The sequence below is a fragment of the Falco rusticolus genome, chromosome 4, assembly GCF_015220075.1.
Source record: "Falco rusticolus isolate bFalRus1 chromosome 4, bFalRus1.pri, whole genome shotgun sequence".
NCBI classification, from domain to species: Eukaryota; Metazoa; Chordata; class Aves; order Falconiformes; family Falconidae; genus Falco; species Falco rusticolus.
The window spans coordinates 70,910,923-70,929,686 of NC_051190.1; positions in this window are offsets into that span (position 1 = coordinate 70,910,923).

The following is an 18,764-nucleotide window of genomic DNA, read 5'->3' on the forward strand; positions in this document are numbered from 1 at the left end:
GCCACTGATCTTACAAATATCCCTTAAAACCAGTCTGCTACCTGATTTTTAAAAAATATAAATTAAATTCTGCACTTAGGAACAAACCAAAACTTTTATGTTCACAGGTCAGCTTATGTAAGAAATACTCTAGAAACCCATCTCAGGAACCACTGTCTATTGGGTATTCTGTAAATACTCTGTATTTGTAAGGTAGGTACTACCTTAACATTTTTTGTAACATAACTGGTTTAGATAATACATTTACGTTCGAATTATCACACTGTTTTCCTTGAAAGCAATTAGTCACTGCAGAAATGGGCAATGACTTATTTTTCATATGTTCAGGCCATAGGCAGGTTGTTTACCACAAGATGAATTGATATCCACAAAACCAGAGCTCACAGAATTCTCACAGAATTTAATTGCATCTTTCATAACAGGTCCAGAAATACCTAGGAGATTATAGGAGGTTTTGTCTTTGTGGTCGTATCTGACCTCTTCCCACCTACCCAATATCAATCGACTCATTTCTTGCGAGCCCTGGTTGCTTCTTTTCTGCTGCTTGTGTTACAAGCCTTTATACAATGATATCCTATAATGAGGTTAATCTTCTTCCTTAATAATTAAATAGGAATTTACTTAATCACCGTGATCTGGATAAAAAATGCATTCTAATGCATTTTGGCATCCAAGATACCATTTTGAAAAAGGAGTGAGCTCAACAGTATATTAAAACCAAAGTCGGTGTTTAGCAGCGTGCCATTTATCCATTCTGCTAGGGACAGATACTGAAGGTGCTTTATAGACACCAGCTGGGTCCCAAAAATGTCTCCATCCCTTAGGTTCAGACCTTCAAGCCTCCTGCCTCTCTCGTTACCCCCAGCTGGTTTATGACCCTCCGGAGCAGAAAACAGGCTGCACTGTCTCTTTTCTGAGCCTGAACTCATCAGCTGATGCAGTGCCTAACGATTTAAGTGGGTTGTACATGCCAATACCATGCAGAGATATAAGAGCTGTGTTTGAACCAAACCTGCTGGGGCAGCAAACCTAACTATATTAAATCCTCCCCCTCAGAGTGCTTTGCATCTTTGCCTTTCCTGTCTGAATAAGCTTGCCCAGGTCAAACTGCCCTGTGTTGTGATGAGTACGCTGGTTACTTGCCCCTCTCCACCACCCTAGCTCACCTTGCATCCCCTGTTCAGTTTAGAGTCTATGCAGTTTCTTCTCTACAATCTAAAAATCAAGCACCTTTTATAATAATGGTTTCTGTGTATCTTCCGCACCTTTAGATCTCATGCCATGATGGATAATGCTGGGCCTTTTGTTTAGCATGCATTAAAATACCAGTGTAACACTGTGTAGCATTTCAGAATTTTATCTTAAGTTTAATGATCTTCTTTCGTGTAGGACTCACAGTAATTTTCCAGACTGCTGCTACCCTCTAAAGAAGAAGAAACATCAACATTCAGATTATTTATTTTCCTCCTCAAAAACTTAAATATACTTCTAGTTGTAGAATCTTCAAATCCAGATTAAGTTTTCTCCTCAGGCATTTAAATAGTGCAAACATTTTATTCAACGGTAAAGAGCTGCTAAACTACTTTTGGCTTATCAAGTAAAAAATCTGTAGTAAACCAGCCAGAGTTACAAAATAAAGTTCAGAGTCTTAAGAGAGTTTTGAAACAATACCAGAAACTGCACCAAGAGGAAACCCATAAAAAATGGATGTATGTGGAAAACCTTGTTATAAAGCAGAGTGAGTTTTGAATATTTCTTTCTTGATTCTTCTTGAATGAAGTGATTTCTTCTCATAGTAAGCTGTTTCAGAAAAAACATTTATACCAATGTACACATTCTATTCATGTAATATTCATGGTGTCTGCCTGAAGTGTCTGTGCCCTCTCACCTGGGTTTTATCACACTTTGCAGTGTTTGTGCCTACGAATTCAGGCATAGATGATAAAACCTGATGTCGGATAAAAAAACTGGTCAGGAATGACTGAAGTTGTTAATGACTCTAGATTTCATAACAATTAGAGAAAGGATTAAGGGATTAATATGTGCTAATCTTGTTATCTATGAGGTCCTGAAGCTGTAAAATTTGATATTGAAGCTAAACTGGGACAATGTGCAAAGGTGAACTCACACTTTGTAATGAACTCCAGGCAGTGGTAGTTTTGTCATCCTCATTTGAATGATTAATTACAAATCCTTCAAATCAAAAAATATACCATGCAGTGTATAATCTGAGGCCTGTGTTCCCAGATCTTTATGCTGCACTCTGTAAGTCCTCTGCAGTTACTGGCTGCCTTCAAGGATAGCCTTATCAGAATCTGAAAACATAAATGGTAGAAAAGAAGTAGATTCTGTGGAAATATGAAAACTTAGAACTAAAATTTATTTTAATTAAGATCAGAATAAGGAAGTTTTCTCTATACTTGATTCCAAACTTTTCTATTATATTTATGTAATTCATACAGATGTTACCCTCTACTGCTAAATTCTTAGCATTCCAAAACCATGAACAGAGCATGACATGAATAAACACACAGGAAATAGAAAAAAATTGCTGATTTTTACTTTCTATTTTTGATATCTGTAAAACACAAATATTCAACCTAGAGGACTAGAAATTCAGTACAAATTTAAAAATAAATTAAAAATTTATTGCAGTCTTACTATCTCTGGATTGCAGTGTCTGGAGTTTTAATAAAGAAGGCAATAGTAGGTTACTTCAAAAAAGTGTTTTCTGGTTAAGAATAGAAGCATTACCTTTAATTTCAGCTATTTTATAGGTATTTCCCAGCTGTGAACTACCTATAAGCAATTGTCTCGTGTTGCAGTGGTGCTGTCCTTTCTCATGAATTTGATCTCATTTATCCTGTGAGTGAAAAACAAACAGTCACAACCTGACCAGATGCCTAGTGAGTGGAAGTGGAATATGCAGTATTCCCGGTCCCTTTGCCGACAGCCTGCTCTTGGCTCCCTACCCAGTACAGGAGGGGGACTTTATGAGATGAGGGCAGGGCCAGGAGGCCTTTAAGGAACGCTGTGAAGAATATAGTCCCTTGGCTGCAGTGGTGGCCCTTGCTGGCTTTCCCACATGTCCTGGTTTTGCATAGCATGTGTGGGAGGAATATAGAAGCAGGGATGCTGATTTGGAATTGGATCACCACTTTCTGCTGTATTGTGCTTCTCTGTATGGACACCTGCTTTAAATTCTGAAGGCACACAGTCCCTTAGCATTTTTAAGGTGTAGCACGCAGTGATTTGCCTGCTTCAGGGACACCACCGTTGACAGCTGTTTTGCACAGTCAGAGTAATTTAGAGCGAACACTGACAAAAAACAAATCTCTTAGGTATGCCTGTTTTTTCTCACGAGATGCATTATTTAGTATGTCAGAAACTATTCAATTTTGGAAAAAATCTTTAAAATTCTTAATCTAATTTTCTATTGATTTAATTTTAAACTAGTTTCTTTTACAGGTATATTTCACAGAAATGTCTTTTTGTACCTTTCTGGACTTCTATACCATCATGAGCTGCCGCTTCTGCTGGTCATGCTAATGTTGCCAACATTTGCAAGTGAAGTGCGGATCCTGTATCTCAGCATGTAGGAAAAAGATGCATATGCTTGTTCAAATGTGATGTTTTAAGTACACTTATTTGTAGATTTTAAAGCCCACAGACAAATTTTACAGAATGCTAAATGGTGGTTGACCTCATCAGATGAAAGAGTCTGATGCTGTGGGAGCAGAGGGAACATTCCCCACAAAACTGTGGAACAATTCTGTGGAGAGACTATTGCAGCAATTACTGAGGGCTACCATGCTTCTGGAGGGTTTCTATGGCTTGGTGAGAATTCCCCAGCCCTGAACCTCCCATGCCCTCTGCTTGCTGCTGGGAAAGAGAGCTGCACAGCTGGGTGATGATGATCTGCAGATCCCTAAGATTCAGAGGACTGGAGATTCCATCTGAAACCTAACAAGGAAGGTCAAACATCTTTAAGAAATCTGCCTTAAAACAAAAGATTGGAATATTGGATTCCTGTTGGGAATTCCAATAAAAAAGAATAAAATTAGTTTTGCTTGGAGCCAGTTGTTAGAATTAGGTAATGGGCTCTGCTGGATCAGTGGTTTACTGGTCTTTGGTAGATCAGACAAAGAAATGCTTTTAAAGGAATTCTAATGAATTTATTAGCATTTTCTTCAGGTTCTATTCAAAACTTCTAAACAGAGATCTCTTGGATATGGACCGATGAATCATTACGACAAGGAGAAGCTCATGCTTTAAAGAATGTGCTCCAGGTATGTTGTTTGCAGGATCTGGTACGGCTTTTCACTGCTGGAACTTCAGCCACCTTGCAAGATCTGAGAAGCGGCATCAGTGACAAATCCTTGTGGCTGACTAGTGAGCTGCATAATGAGCTACTTGTCTTTGCTCTCCACGCTCTTTATAGTCAGTTCCTACACTACCATTTCTACTGGACCGCATATGCACCTCTGATCAATCTACTGCCTTTGTGGGCCACTTGTTAAATTTTCAAACAAAGTTTTTTTGTTCTTTCTCTCTTGCTGGAATGAAGCTCACATAGGTAGTCACAAGGTCACTTTGCTATTCAAAACTTTGCTTTCCAGCAATGTCTAAGGACTTAAGTTAGTCTGTGTGTATGTGTGTAAATTCTCAGAGTTACCAACGTAATGTCATTCTGATTTTTATTTCTCTGATGTCTTTACCTACTTCTTGGCCTTTGCCTTAGACTGCCAGGTATCTATGAAATTGAATGTCTTCTGATTTTGTATTTGTCTGGAAACTCAGTCTGGATCACTAAATAGCACAGATAGGTGCTGCAGTAAAAATGTAAGCATCTGGGGAGGTAGTCCCTTCGCGATGTGCTGCATTTTGTGACTGTGCATTTTCTGAACTTTGCTGGTCTGAAGATTAGCTCAGAACTAAACCACAGTGTATGTTGACTTGTTTTTTTTCAGACTTTCCTAATCCTTATTTTGACTATAATTCTTGTCTCAAAAAAAGGCAGGCTGTCTGCAGTAGACATTTAGATCTTTCCTCAAGGGCAGAGAAATCTGCTTAGACCCAATTCTTCTTTAAAATGGGGAACTAATGAGCACCAACAATCCTTCTGGATTTAATATATGCAATTCTATCCCTGCTGAGAGATGGGTTCCCTAACTACAGCTTTCCAGACCAAATACCTGTGCCTGCAGAGGCTCTGCCTCTGTGTTTTCATGATTTTCATACTGGTATTTGTATCTGTCTTCAAGTCATCTGGATTCCTAAATTCCTTAACCAAGATGAGTGGCCCGTGCAGAGCACTCCCTGTACTGCTACCATCTCTGGAGGAGAACTGGGATCTCCTCAAGGTCTCCACTTAAATCAGGTGATCCAGCCTGCCCAGCCAGCTAGGTACAGCCACAAGCCCTGAACATCTGCGATCAGCAATGGGCAAACCTTGCTGGTTACTGAACTCAAGAACAAACTTCTCTTGTGTTGTTCATATTCATGATTGCTCTGCACTATTTCTGAGACCAGAGTAAAATATACTTCTAGCTTTCAGTCCAGGAATAAGACTTTTTTTCCTCCCAACAAAGCCTTCTTTAAAAGCAACATTATAACTTGCTGTGGTAGTGTTTGTGTCCAGCATGGTATCTTACCAGTACCCCTGCTTCTCCGCATGTTGGCTACTGAGAATGTTTTACCCAGCCCTTGAGCGTACACATCCCTGATTTGTTAGGACGGGGCAGGATTTAGACATGGTACCGCTGGCTGTGTGTCTGTAGTTACATGTTTTTTGGAGGACTGTCTGACATAGGAGCTCTCCCAGCATCAGCAGTGACATTCTGAAAGCCCACAGCTGCTGCCAAAAATGAGGCGTTTGCATTAGTTTCAGTCCAATTACTCCAAAACTAGCATTAACCCTTTCAGTCCCGCTCCTTGCTGAGCACTCATGAGAATCCTAGTGAAACGATGTGCCCTCTTGTTCAGGGGCAAATGCACCCCTGAATGGGTGATCTGAACACCCTGTGTTGAGGTGCTGCATGCGTATTGGCTCACATGAAAGAGATGTTAACAGTCAGGAGAGGAAAGAAAACATGAATGTGCACATTCACCTGGTTGCAACACAACATTCCAGCTTCCCTTTGGCCATGTAAGAGCCAGGGAGAAGCTGCAGCACTGCTCAGCAGTACGGGAGCCACCAGTGTTGCAGCAGGGTAGGTGAAATGGAGCCAAAGCCAGGGACTAAGGTCTTTCCAGCCTCCCCCTGGAAATCTGTGCTTATATTTCACTCTTCAGAAAATGTACAATAGCACAAGTTATTAATATGCAGATTCAGCACAGGCACTATTATGTAAGAGTGCGCTGTCTTCCCTATAACCTAAATTTCACTTACAAATAAAATACAGAAGACTTGCAGATCCACATGAAAATAACATTCAAGTTCTTCAGCCATTTCAGCTCCACCAGGTTTTTATCAGCTGTCTTAAGGTATGAAGACCCTTGATTTCATCTTCCTTTCCATTCTTTGGCCATTCTTTTTCTGTTCTGGTTGCTGAGACAGAGCTACTCAGAAGAGATCTTACTCTGTTACAACTTCCTGGTCCTTTTCCACCATCCTTAAAGCTTCCCCTCAGGATTACTGAGTTCTACTGAATTTTTCAAATTTACCATCAGCTTGACATCCAGACTCAAAAATGTGATTCTTGCTGCTCAGCCACCCCTTGTAGTCAACTTCAACTCGCTGTATAAGTAAGATAGTCCTATTCACAGTTATAAGACTTGATAATTCTGCAACACGGCTTCTGTGCAGTGTGTGACAGTTCCTCATAGCAAATCATCGATTCGATCTACATGGAAGCATTCAGTGATACAGAGCTTTTATAAAATCAATCAGTGTTTGCAGGCTTACATAGATAGATTTCCTGGTGTCAAAAAAATACTAAGAAAAGGATGATAATTTTTCTTATAGATTTATTCAGAAGAAAATGATTTTTAACGATTATTAAAAGACAGTTTCTATGAGGCAGTCATTTAAATTTCATTACTTTTTCAAAGACTTCCAATAAGTATGAGAGACCATGGCAGTGGAAACCAATATATCACACTATGGGTCTGTCTTTGGGCAGTCAATTCAGCATTCTGTTTGGAGCACGTACCACAGCAATTTTGCATCCCTGGAGAAATGTGTTTGATAGATTGCAAATAACAGGCTGATCAATTCAAATTCTTGGAATAACAAGTTGGTTCTGTACCCACTATATTTACTATTTTTTTTCTGTGAAAAAGCCCTTTCCCAAATTTTGTATTGTTATTTTCTTAGAACTAACCTAGTTTAATAAAAGGACGGAGTCAGGGTGTTTTGGCCATAATTTGCCTACACTGGTCTGTAGTGTTTACTGTGTTTTAGACAGAGGCACTTACATATTAGATAAATTGCTCCGATCTCTGCACTGACTGATGAAGCTAATGCTTCTTCCAGGCAGACAAAAGAAAAGAAAAAAAAATTTTCCTCCCTCGCTTTCACCTGAATTTCACTGATGTTTTATTTTATTAAGGAAAAGAGCTTTAATATCACAGTAAATTCAAACAGTAAGTAAAATATAATGGCCACACATTTTCTACTAAGCAAATGTTTAGCACACTTAAATATATGCATCCTTCTCAGGTTATTCAGGAAATCTTATGCAAAGAACACATTATTTTGCAGAGAGGTAAATAAATTCATTCAAGCTCCATTATGGACCTTCAATACTACTGTTTCTACTTATAGAGAGAGGATACTCAGTGGATGTTCTCTTCTATCAACATTTCCTTTGGGTAAATACTTTGTTTTCTGCCAAAGAGCAATCGAAAATATTAACCGTCCTTGAGATGTTAAGTAATAGTGTTCCAATCTGTCACTAAAGTGGCAATGCTGGGCAGTAGTAAGCCTGCAATCTTCAAAGTTGGATGGTGCATAGAAAAAAAATCCTGTGCAATCCTTAATTATAAGCAGGCAGTCATTATCTTCAGTGAACCCTGGAAGCTGCTGGAGTACTGTAAACATGAGCCATTATAGTTAAAATGGAAAACCCAGCATTTAAATATTTTTTTCCACTGAATAAAATGTTTTAATCTTTTCCAGGAAGATAAGCACTTAAAGAGTCTCTTTACACTTAATAAACCTTCCAGAAATGTAAATACACATTTAAAATCACCTAAGTAACATTGCTACTGCCTCCTTACAACTAAAAAAATAAAATAAAACAAAATATAGGATTGAGAAAAAAGGCAGCAAAAAAGAAAGTCCTCTCTTCAAACAATTGATATCTTCACTGCTTCAGTGACTTGGAAAATTGTAAAGCTATCTAGCTGAACCTCTGTTCGACTTGTTTACAGACCAGTTGGATTTTAGGCTCTTCTAGTATTTAGACTGAATTTCACTTGCCTTTATATCAGTAGAGCCAAATACTGATGTCTTCTTAAATAACTAGATTAAGTCTTTTGAAAAGACAATATTATTGTAAATTCTTTTCCCATTCATTAGATTAAAGATACTCACAATCTTCATTCCAATTTAGACATATTTTGCTTGAGAAATTCTTTTTGCAATGTCAGAATTGCTCATCATTAAAGGCCACTGTAAATTTTGCAAAGCAGGATCCTGCTTCTGCCCAGTTTATCTTTCCTCTGCCCTCAGACTCCTGTCCTGCTGGTTGGGCTCTTTGCTCTCCTCTGGTATGGTCTAGGCCCTCCACGAGCTCACTCACAGCAGAAAGGCATGCGAAATGCAAAGGAAAATCCCTCCCGCATAAAGCTGGGCAGATGTACAGGCACAGTTAACGTGGAGAAACCACCTAATCAAATCATCAGGCTGAACAAAAAGTTGACCAGCCCCAAATTCTTGTCTCAAGGCAGGATCAATATTAGCTGTATTGTTCTCAATACAAATTTAAAACCATGGAACAATTTAGGTTGGGAGGAAACTCAGGGGATCTCCTCATTCAGCCTCTCACCCAACATAGGCTAACATCAGCAGTAGCTAACCTAGTTTTAACACGCACCGAAGATGGAGACTCTCAACGCCTCCTCCCCAGACAGTTTATTCCAGTGCTTTATTGTCCCCACTCTTACAAATTTTCCTTAAGATTTAAGCTGGATTTAATTAATTAATAATAAAATAAAAAGTTTATGACCTTTTCTGTCTTGGTCCAAGAAAATCCTGTTGACAGGAGAGGAAAAAAAAAATATCTGTTTTCAGTGCTGTAAGAACAGCCAGCTCCACACAACATAGCCCAAAACTTGCCAGACTTAGACCTTTCTTAATCTGCTGTAGTTGTGCGGGCTCGATGTCAGCCGAGTTCTCATTCATTCTCATTATTTGTTACAGGTAAGTTTTAATTTCACACACACTTCTGTGCTGGAACTTCCTGTTATTCTTTATTAACAATATCACTGTACATTTTAGCTTTGTAAGTTTTATTTGATTAGTATTTTTGGGATTAAGTCACCTAAAAGAAACGTGTGGTTTGTGCTTCAGGCAGTTTGGTAGGTTAGCACAAGGTCTTGACTTATATTTGAAACAGTTTGCAGGTTAGCTGATAAGAAAGGCAAGAAAGAATAATGAGAAATTTCACATGACAGTTATTACACGTAATTATGAGGATATACTTGACAAATTTTGGTGTAATTTGAAAACCTGACAGCTTGTGGGTTTTCTGATCTATCATTAGTTGAGTAGCTTAATTTTACAACTGTAGTTCACATGCAGCTGAGTTCTTTCCTTAATGATTTTTCACATTCTCTTCCTTTCCAGGATCATGAAGAACTTTTCAGTGTTGTGTTAGAAAAATTATACCTAGTAGGAGGAACATATTTGAGTTGAAAACAAATTAAAGGCAACAAACTTTTGAGTACAGATTTCCTGTTATTTTTTTTCTTTTTTCTTTTCCCTATGCTTGCAGTCAAATTGTGATTTTATTTTTTCTTCTAAAAATAGGGTTGTGATCTCTTACTGAGTAGGACTGCAGAATATTAAGTAATATGCTGGATCTGTCATACCAGTCACCCTCCCACTGCAGAGGCACTCAGAAATTAAGAGGGGGAGCGCGAAGGCATGAGTTAAAAATACCTTATGAACTAAAGTGACTGATTTGGTGCTAAGATGATCTTGATGTTAGAGCTGGCCATACTATCTGCATCAGTTTAAATATGCACAAGTGCAATTTCAGTTTTGCTTATGAGGAAAGTTTCCTGATAGACTGTAACATCTGATCTGCAGTGCAATCCTGCCTTATTTAACTGGATTTAGGGAGAGCAGATGTACTGTAGTTATACAGAACAGTTATCCAGAGTGATATTTATACATCGACCTCAATATTTACCCCAGCTGGAATACAGGCTGAGCAAAGGAAATCAGCCAAGTGCCAGTCCAGAAAAAGTCTATCAAAGTTGGCAGTATTTACTTTTGCTTAACTTCTGAAGAGCTGGCCACAGTAGGCATTGTGGCCCCAAGTATGTTGGCCAAGGCACCATTTCTGAATGATAATTGGTGGGACATGTATTCGCTACACCAAAGAAGTGTAAATGTCACGTTGACATTTTCCTCTTCAAGTAATTTGGTAACACCAAAGTAGGTAAGTTTACTACTATTTGTGTTTTGTTTGATAGTTTGGAAGTTACAATTTCCAGGGTGTTGCACTATTTAACAAGCTTTCTGTGAGCATGAAGGATTTGTTTTTACTAAGAACCTCTTTGAAAGCTGACTTGAAGTGGTTAACACCTATTTATCAAGATTTTATGGGTAAACAGTTGTGAAGTTTAATTCAGTATAATTGTATCTGAAATGACCCCAGAAATCTGGCCTCTCTTTCATCAGAGAGTTAAATATGATGAAGAGAAAGATAACAGCTATGCGTTACATTGCCTCGGTAGCTTTCTGTCCACTCGCACCAACCAGTGCTGTGAAAGGAGCTTATGACATTTAAAACTGGTGCGTGGTGCCAACACATAACCAACCACACCGTGTTCTGTTTATGCTGAAACTCCTCCTTAGTGCAAATTAAATAGCCTATTGTATTTACACTCTAATCTAGCACACACGGATGTTAGTGGGAGTCTTTCAGTTGGTTTCGACATGTGTTGGATCAAGGCCAAGCAGATTAGCAAACTACATCATTTCTTTGGTCTGAGGACTTTCCTCTGGAAGGAGTCTTGGGCTGGTGTCGCCAGGTATGTTCAGCCTCTACATCTACATATTCCTGGGCACAACACCTATCCTACAAGCCCTAGCAGAACAGAAGGCAGGGCCTTTATAGCTCTTGCCTCACTTATTTGCCTCTGATTTGTTGTCTCCATAAAGACTGAGAGTCCTATCTGTTATTTGCCATTATTTACTGCTATCTCTTAGCAGAGGGACTGAAAGCAGAAAATCAGGTTCAGCCTGGCTTATGTGGCTGCAAGGATCTTGTCCCTCTCTAACTCTGTATTTAAGTTAGGAGCTCACATGGGCTGATAGTAGAGATGGGGAACATGTGTTTAAATCAGGCTGTGGTAGGAGAAGGGACAGTTAAAAGGACTCCCTCCTGCTTGTCCCAGCTAATGCCATGGAAAACCTGGTGGATCTGAACTATGTTTCTCTGTACCATCTAGCAGACAGGAGCTTGTAAGGAAAAAATGGGATGAGATGCACCAACACATGTGTGATCAGAGGCAGGAGGGTGTGCTACCACACCATCATCCCAGATGGATGCAGACGGTTCTGTAGCAGATGTGAGTTGACTGGTCACCAGTGGGTTTGTATCTGGTTAATACCGTCAGTGCAAGGCCCTGGCTTGAGGGAGCTGGAAGACTAGGGGAGATCAGGTGCTGCAGCCACACTGGTTAATTTGGGAAGCTCTCTTGGAAAGACTGGGGTGGTTATTTCAGGGCTGTGGTGCTAATCCTTCATAAGAGTTCTCTGCTCTGTGGGAGGAGATGAGGATGCTGCGTGACGTGCTGCCTCATACAGTTGCTGCTGCTAGTACAGGTAGCTCTGGCTGCCTTATGAGTCACACCAGCAGGGACTCTGAAAACCAAATCCTCTGGAGTTTTCCTTCTTTCTCTCGATGGACCAAGTATGTCACTCTCATGGTAACATGAAACGTACTCTGCTGCCAAGCCAACATGGACAGTTGGACTACTTGGCCTGCAGCATACATCAGGGAAGGGGCGGGCACAGCAATACCATTAGGGCTTTTGTAATGTGAATGAAATAAACGAAATGTTCTGTATAATGTAACTTTATAATAATTCCCTCTGTAGCATGTTTCAAACCTGTATCCTTCACATGGCCATGCAATCGCTGCTTGGCCTGATGTAACTTTAGAAACATTTAACAATGCTGTTTTCCTTTATTTATGGTTCAGTAGTTAAAGGAAAATTAACTGGTATCTCTGCAGTGTACTGATATTTGTGCTCTCCTTAATGCTCCACATAATAATTGCCTTTTCTAAGACAACATTTAAGATACTGCATAGAAAGCTTGGGGAAAAATGAGAACTTCGCACTGAATATCCTCAATTACATGCTAGAAAATCCAATTTATGTGACATGTTGCTCTCCGTTTACTTCTTGAAACTACAGTTAACATGCTAGTTGTAATTCTACAGTTAGATGGAAAAGTAGTCATCCCTTATGAAGTTCTCCTTTGCTTTGTGTATGCTTTTGTGCCGCATCTAAAAAACCACCTCTCCTCCAAAATGCAACATTACTAAGATTCTTACTCAAGGTCTAGAGTATTCAGATGAATTTTTGGCTGATAATTACTATGGTTTTGTTTCTTCTTTTCTAATTTTTTATTAATGAGCAAGTGCAGAGATCTCATGAAAAGAAAGGCACTTGTATCTTTTTCATGACAGTGGCATTGGGCCTGCTATTCCCTGTTGTCTATTGCAGAGAGGAAAGAAATAAAAGGTTCTGACTAAAAAGATGACACAGATATTATAAAGTACCTGTATGTACAACACAATTTCTATTCATAGCATAACCTTATCAGTTAAAATAGTCAAGATGTTTAAAAGATGTGCAATGGATTTATTATTAATTTTCTAATGCAGTTATAGTTAATTTAAAATAAACAACTAGAAGATTAAATTGTGTATTTCTCCATCCAAGGTTATTATAATCCCATATGATAGGAAGTATTTCGGAAGATGGTTCAAATTAGACTTTGTTCTGGGCCCAGTACAGAAGCCTATGAAAATACACACCAAAAGATGTTGGAGAGAGGACACCTTGCTTCCAATTTGTTATCCCTGACTTTTCAATGAAAGCAACAGTGTACCAGGCCACAAATGGTGCCCTTCAGGTCACCAGAGATCTATACAGTGGTAAGGGTCTATACAGGCTGGGTCTCTGCCTTGGCCTTTTGTTCCCAACCTTTCAATCCTTTGAAGCTCTGTTGTTAAAAATTCAGGTATAAGGCAGAACACACAGTCACATCCTTAAAGTGTCTGAGCTGAGCTTAAAGTGAGATGGCCTTTTTTAGCAGTTTATCTCCAGGTAGGTTGAGGAAGGTGAGTTTTCCTGTCCTGTCTCCTATTACATTAGCATGTTCTGCAAGCTTGGGACCTGGATTGGTGCTGCAGAAGCCAATGTTGTTGTTGTTGCTGGTAGAAGACTATCACCAGTCACTGTCTTGCTGGCCTAAGCCTGTAATTTATCTGAACTGTATTGTTTTCATTTGTTTGTTTAGAGATTATAATTTTTATAGTTTGTAAGAGTTTATTTAATAGCCTTTGAGCTCATAGTCTCTATGTTCAAAACTGAAAACTTAAAAAGTAACATGAATTGGAAAAATGCTAACATTGAACCATGAAGAGATTTTACTTTCTGGAAAGTGATTTTGCTGGTATTTCCAGGAATCCCCCTGGAATCCATCCTTCTTTTCAGCAACGCAGCCATGCTGCACTGGATATCCTCTTCCTCCTCCTTTCTTGCTCCCTGATGCTCCATGCTAGCTGCAGCTGTTCTGCAGGCTGTAGACTGGGCCATCCAGCTGTGCCTGGCACGTGGGGTTAGAGGATGGGAGAGGAGCCATGGCACAGTGTTGCAAATGAGTGTGATACAGGTTGAGCTGCAGGGGAGATAGGTTGGGAGCTAAACATGTGAGACTCCTTCTTGATGTGTGAGATTTGACAGGTCTGTACTGTGAAGGCTACAATTTAAAAATCTTCCTAAAATGGCTGGAAATACAGTTTCCTCTGAGGCCCAGTTAGGCTTGTTAATGATTCTGTATTTCTATTGCAAGAGGCAATGGAGGGAATTTTGGCAATGAAGGGAGTGTATTCCACACGGTACTTCCAGGCCATCTACAGAGTAAGCATATTGTTACTCTGAACTCGTCACATAACCTTTTAAAACATTAAACTCAAGGATCCAGTCCCAGTCCCAGCCCAACCCTTCCTGTATTTCACTATTTTGTTCAGTTTAAAAAAGGAAACCTTATTTTAAAAAGCTTTATAGATCACGTTCCATCTACGTGAACTGTTTATTTAGGCAGGAAGCTACTCAACTCCTATTTCTGGAATGGGAAAGTAGTTGCATAGACAAGAGTATGAATAATGCCATTGTTGTAGTTTTATTCAAAGCTACCAGAACCCTCTCATTAGGTTTAAAAATTCAGTTTAGAACCCTAATTCTCCCTCTAAATTCCTATTTTGTTCTCAGGCTAAACATAGGCCAGTAAACAATATCCACAAATACCAAATAATCTTTTAGTCCCATTTCATCTTCATAAGCAAAATCAAGTAGCTTTATACTTTTACTCAACATGGCAAACAGAAAGTGATAGCTACTAAAACAGAATGAGTAAATAACATTCTGTGCTTCCATAGCTGACAGTCCAGCATAGAGCCTTTTGCCTGGACTGTTGGATTGGTTGTCTGTGGTGGTAAAGTGTTTGAAAATCTCTTTCGATTGGGATTAAGCAACTAGTTTTGATTCTTGACACAGTGTAGTAGGGTTGACCAAAGACAGTCTTCTCCTTCAGCTTCTCCAAGAGCTCTGATGATGGCTTTTCATTCCTGTATCAATTACATGCTCATGAAAATTAGTTGCTTTATCAAATAAAATATATAGACTTTTTCTCTTCCCTAATCTTTATTTCTTAATTTGATTTTACTCCTGCAAAACATGGTAGGAATCTCTAACTCTGACTAGAAAGGGAGGAAAAACAGCTGGTAAAAAAAACTCCCAACACATTCAATATATATAAAATAAAAAAGTTCACTCCATTTATGTGGCTGGAACTGGATTAAAAGATTACAAGGACTGTAACAGAGAGAAGGGAATTTTAAAAAAGTACTAATAATGTATATTTATTCTAAGTGTTGTCACTGAATATGGAAATTCATTTTGAAGGCTACTTTCAGACTTCTTTCTGTGTGAACAGTGTTTTAGGATCTACAACTTCCTTACCTTGGTCTGCAAACAAAACAACAGACTGAATAGTTGAACTGAGGCACTGGCAGCAGTGCAGCTCTGGCAGTGAGGAACACAGCTCTTGCTGTGCTCTGCCTGCACCTGCTCACATTGTTCATTCCTCTCAAACTACACACATGCAAGTTTAATGTGAAGGGTGCACAGGCACCCCAACCTCTGATGTTAGAATATGTTACTGAACTGGAAGTCAGGTTGAGTGTTTCTATGTTCCCAGATCACTGAAGACACAATTTACGAAATACTGGATGTGTGGTTATAGCATCCTAGTTGTGCTCATTTATCTCTGGATATGCCTGCTAAAAAAGCTAACACTCAAGCATGCACTGCCAAATTCTCAAAACACCCTGTGTATTGCTATCCACAGAACTCTACCTGCTTTGTGCACCTGAATTACAGAGCGTGTACACCTCACTGATGCCAGCTGCTTTTTCTGTAACACATCCATATGCATGCAGGTAATAAGATTTGCACCTGAAAGAAGTTTTCAATCTGCTTTTTACTCATAAATCAGCTATTCGAGGTTCAAACAAAACCAAATGAACTAGGTAACAACCTTCTGCTCAGCATAATACGAGTAACCAGCCCATTTTTACTAAGCTTTATTACAGTTACCTTTTGTCTTCAGTAAAACATAGACAAAATCTTTTTTTTTCATAATTTGAAGAGAAAGTATCATCCAAATACCCTGAAAGACCCATTAATAAGGGAAAATCCTGACCCCATGCATAAATTGAAACTTCCACTGCAACGTTAATAGTAAGAGGATAAAAGCCCCTTCTTCTAGGCAATTCCATAGTCATACTGACTCTTCATTATTACTTGTTCATATATTCATTAAGTGTATAGCTACTGTGGGATGCGGGATTCAGCTTGCATGCTTTTTGAGTGAAGAAAGGAGATCCTAAGAACAGAGAAAACTGCTGGTAACTGGTTAACCATTTTTGTTCTAGTATTTCCTTACTCTATTAGATTGATCTGAGTAGCTAAAAATTGAGTAATTCTGAAAACATGTATTGAGATTCCACTGCAGAGTGTTGTTTGGATCATATTACAGAACATAATAAAGTCTAACAATTTCTGGTTTTGTTTTGGTAGGAAAACAATCACTTTTGTTTTTAGTTTTTCTATAGCTGAAGTTGAAAACATATTTCCACTGACCCTTGCATATGAAGAGTATAAATTACCCTTCCACAGTAGAGAATTTAAAAACACATTTCTCCAACAGCACCCTGGGTAGCTCTAAACAAGGTCACATTAAAGTTGCATTGTTCCTATCTGAAATGTAACTATGCAGTTTCTTCTTTTATACAGTTAAATGTAAGCTCAAACAGTAAGGGTCAAAAATTGACTGGCCGCTCCTGTGCCAACCAATATGAGTTTAATATCTTTGCTTACTACATAAATTATTACAGTCACAGAATTTCACAAAACCTCTTTCAGTATTATTTATCTGTATTGCAGTACTGCTCAGAGGCTTCGTCTGCAATTCTCCATGCAGTGTCTTAACCATGAGATCATCCTTCCACTTAAATGTGATACAATACCTGCTGGAGCTCATACACAAACATTATGAGCTGGGTATAGCAGTTAAGATGGTATTTTTAAGTACGTTACTGTAACTTGTCAGTTAGCCCACCTTTTATACCTGGATCAGGAATGAAAAATCAGTGAAGTATAGCAAACATTATTTCTACACAAGTCCTTCAGAGTGTAAGAACATATTGTCATACTTGTTTCAGAAAAATGACTGATGACACTGCAAGTGGGGCATCAGCTGTTAATTGGGGCATACAACATTCAGCACTTTCCCCCCCCCCCAAAATGTAATTAAATGAATACGTATCTGAATGGAAGAAAACACTTTCTTTGCTCTGAAAAAGACAAATCACTATGCTTACGTGAACTCCTACTTTGTTCAATAGGGCTCTATACATCCACGACATTGCGAGCAGACTTCACTTGCAGAAATTTAGGTGAAAAGACAATGCCTTCATGTGATGACAGAAGGCAGCGAACACCACCTCTCAGCTTTTTTGTATAGCCTGGGAAATGCATGGTAACCTGCAAGACAGAAGCCTTTGCTTTCTGGCTATGCTTCGAAGTTCACTTGATAGATCCAACCGGTCTTAACACCAGCCATGGGAGATGGCTTATAAGGAGTCTATTTTGTGGGAAAGAGAGCTAAGAAAGTTCACAAGAAGCCTTTCAGAAGAACTAGATTGAAACCTGAGATCCCTATGACCATATAAACAAGCATCTATGGGTTGTCTCTTCCAAGGTGTTGTCAAGTCACTTCCAATAACATAGACTAACTTTCTAGTTTAACAGTTTTTTTTAAACTTTTCTGCCTCAGGTAAAATTCATTATTAACGTGTGAAATCAGGTATCACCATAATTTTTTTTTTCCCTGCAGCACACGTTTACATGTGTAGGTATGCTGAAAAAAGCATCTTCTTGCAAGTGTTGTTGATATGCTTTGTTCACCTAAACATTCACTTTCCAATCATCTAGGCTAGATAAATGGCCCTGAAATGCACCAGATGAGGTAAGTATAAGAGCGTAAAATCTTGGGATGCCACTTACAACTTGCCAGTACTTACCAGCTAGGAATCAATGCTGGACCCGAGATAGAGGTCCATTACCTACTACAGTCTCCATGCTTGCGGCAACAGTTCTTTAGCTAGAGAGCAAGGTATTCACCCTTCTGTGCTTTGTAGTCTTTGGTTTACAGCCTCTTAGTCAGTGACACAGCAGGGTTGTTGGATTTTGCTTTGCTGGACTTTACTATTGCATCATTACCTACTCAGAAAGAGGAAAGACTGCTGCTGAGTAACATTTCACTGCTTTCTCACAAACAATCATTGGTGAAGTAGGTTTGTCTCTCTCACTGGTTTGTGTAGAGCAAAAGAACCTGCTTTTCATTACAGTAGCACTAGAAAAAAGTTGTGGCTGATGAGCAAGGAGCTCTGTGCTGTGGAAATGAAGACTGTGTTTCAGACACTATTTCTCCCTCCTTGTGGAGGAAACTAATAAAAGTTAATAAAAGGATCTGGAAATAATGATAAATATTGGACCTGAAATAATGATAAATATTGGAATGCTTCCATACTGCCAAAACACTCATTTTCGATACAACTGCAGGTATTCCTATTGATTTTACTATTTAATTTCTAGTGTTGATATTTTGGTTCATAAAAGTTTTCCTTCAAGAATAAGGTGGGAGATTTCATCGTAGCATTGAGACTGAGAGTAATATCCAAATTATTTTTGTCTGCATGCTGAGAAGACCTTGAATGTGATTTTAA